This window comes from Calliphora vicina, unplaced genomic scaffold (assembly GCF_958450345.1).
Source record: "Calliphora vicina unplaced genomic scaffold, idCalVici1.1 scaffold_31, whole genome shotgun sequence".
NCBI lineage: Eukaryota > Metazoa > Arthropoda > Insecta > Diptera > Calliphoridae > Calliphora > Calliphora vicina.
The window spans coordinates 310,955-314,127 of record NW_027052658.1 but is presented as its reverse complement, the minus strand read 5'-3'; positions in this window follow the sequence as shown (position 1 = coordinate 314,127).

Sequence of the window (3,173 nt, the reverse complement as noted above, 5' to 3'; positions counted from 1 at the left end):
TTACTCTCTTACTCTCTTACTCCCCTACTCTCTTACTCTCTTACTCTCTTACTCTCTTACTCTCTTACTCTCTTACTCTCTTACTCTCTTACTCTCTTACTCTCTTACTCTCTTACTCTCTTACTCTCTTGCTCTCTTGCTCTCTTGCTCTCTTGCTCTCTTACTCTCTTACTCTCTTACTCTCTTACTCTCTTACTCTCTTGCTCTCTTACTCTCTTACTCTCTTACTCTCTTACTCTCTTACTCTCTTACTCTCTTACTCTCTTACTCTCTTACTCTCTTACTCTCTTACTCTCTTACTCTCTTACTCTCTTGCTCTCTTGCTCTCTTACTCTCTTACTGTCTTACTCTCTTACTCTCTTGCTCTCTTACTGTCTTAAAATGGGGGTTACTCTCTTACTCTCTTACTCTCTTACTCTCTTACTCTCTTACTCTCTTACTCTCTTACTCTCTTACTCTCTTACTCTCTTACTCTCTTACTCTCTTACTCTCTTACTCTCTTACTCTCTTACTCTCTTACTCTCTTACTCTCTTACTCTCTTACTCTCTTACTCTCTTACTCTCTTACTCTCTTACTCTCTTACTCTCTTACTCTCTTACTCTCTTACTCTCTTACTCTCTTACTCTCTTACTCTCTTACTCTCTTACTCTCTTACTCTCTTACTCTCTTACTCTCTTACTCTCTTACTCTCTTACTCTCTTACTCTCTTACTCTCTTACTCTCTTACTCTCTTACTCTCTTACTCTCTTACTCTCTTACTCTCTTACTCTCTTACTCTCTTACTCTCTTACTCTCTTACTCTCTTACTCTCTTACTCTCTTACTCTCTTACTCTCTTACTCTCTTACTCTCTTACTCTCTTACTCTCTTACTCTCTTACTCTCTTACTCTCTTACTCTCTTACTCTCTTACTCTCTTACTCTCTTACTCTCTTGCTCTCTTGCTCTCTTGCTCTCTTACTCTCTTACTCTCTTACTCTCTTACCCTCTTACTCTCTTACTCTCTTACTCTCTTACTCTCTTACTGTCTTACTGTCTTACTGTCTTACTGTCTTACTGTCTTACTGTCTTACTGTCTTACTGTCTTACTGTCTTACTGTCTTACTGTCTTACTGTCTTACTGTCTTACTGTCTTACTGTCTTACTCTCTTACTCTCTTACTCTCTTGCTCTCTTGCTCTCTTGCTCTCTTGCTCTCTTGCTCTCTTGCTCTCTTGCTCTCTTGCTCTCTTACTCTCTTACTCTCTTACTGTCTTAAAATGGGGGTTACTCTCTTACTCTCTTACTCTCTTACTCTCTTACTCTCTTACTCTCTTACTCTCTTACTCTCTTACTCTCTTACTCTCTTACTCTCTTACTCTCTTACTCTCTTACTCTCTTACTCTCTTACTCTCTTACTCTCTTACTCTCTTACTCTCTTACTCTCTTACTCTCTTACTCTCTTACTCTCTTACTCTCTTACTCTCTTACTCTCTTACTCTCTTACTCTCTTACTCTCTTACTCTCTTACTCTCTTACTCTCTTACTCTCTTACTCTCTTACTCTCTTACTCTCTTACTCTCTTACTCTCTTACTCTCTTACTCTCTTACTCTCTTACTCTCTTACTCTCTTACTCTCTTACTCTCTTACTCTCTTACTCTCTTACTCTCTTACTCTCTACTCTCTTACTCTCTTACTCTCTTACTCTCTTACTCTCTTACTCTCTTACTCTCTTACTGTCTTACTGTCTTACTCTCTTACTCTCTTACTCTCTTACTCTCTTACTCTCTTACTCTCTTACTCTCTTACTCTCTTACTCTCTTACTCTCTTACTCTCTTACTCTCTTACTCTCTTACTCTCTTGCCCTATTGCTCTCTTACTCTCTTACTGTCTTACTCTCTTACTCTCTTGCTCTCTTACTGTCTTAAAATGGGGGTTACTCTCTTGCTCTCTTGCTCTCTTGCTCTCTTGCTCTCTTGCTCTCTTGCTCTCTTGCTCTCTTGCTCTCTTACTCTCTTACTCTCTTACTCTCTTACTCTCTTGCTCTCTTGCTCTCTTGCTCTCTTACTCTCTTACTCTCTTACTCTCTTACTCTCTTGCTCTCTTGCTCTCTTACTCTCTTACTCTCTTACCCTCTTACTCTCTTACTCTCTTACTCTCTTACTCTCTTACTCTCTTACTCTCTTACTGTCTTACTGTCTTACTCTCTTGCTCTCTTGCTCTCTTGCTCTCTTGCTCTCTTGCTCTCTTACTCTCTTACTCTCTTACTGTCTTACTGTCTTAAAATAGGGGTTACTCTCTTACTATCTTACTCTCTTACTCTCTTACTCTCTTACTCTCTTACTCTCTTACTCTCTTACTCTCTTACTCTCTTACTCTCTTACTCTCTTACTCTCTTACTCTCTTACTCTCTTACTCTCTTACTCTCTTACTCTCTTACTCTCTTACTCTCTTACTCTCTTACTCTCTTACTCTCTTGCTCTCTTACTCTCTTACTGTCTTAAAATGTGGGTTACTCTCTTACTCTCTTGCTCTCTTACTCTCTTACTGTCTTAAAATGGTGGTTACTCTCTTGCCCTCTTGCTCTCTTGCTCTCTTACTCTCTTACTGTCTTAAAATGGGGGTTACTCTCTTACTCTCTTACTGTCTTACTGTCTTACTGTCTTACTGTCTTACTGTCTTACTGTCTTACTGTCTTACTGTCTTACTGTCTTACTGTCTTACTGTCTTACTGTCTTACTGTCTTACTGTCTTACTGTCTTACTGTCTTACTGTCTTACTGTCTTACTGTCTTACTGTCTTACTGTCTTACTGTCTTACTGTCTTACTGTCTTACTGTCTTACTGTCTTACTGTCTTACTGTCTTACTCTCTTACTCTCTTACTCTCTTGCTCTCTTGCTCTCTTGCTCTCTTATTCTCTTACTCTCTTACTCTCTTACTCTCTTACTCTCTTACTCTCTTACTCTCTTACTCTCTTAATCTCTTAATCTCTTAATCTCTTGCTCTCTTGCTCTCTTGCTCTCTTACTCTCTTACTCTCTTACTCTCTTACTCTCTTACTCTCTTACTCTCTTACTCTCTTACTCTCTTACTCTCTTACTCTCTTACTCTCTTACTCTCTTACTCTCTTACTCTCTTACTCTCTTACTCTCTTACTCTCTTGCTCTCTTGCTCTCTTACTCTCTTACTCTCTT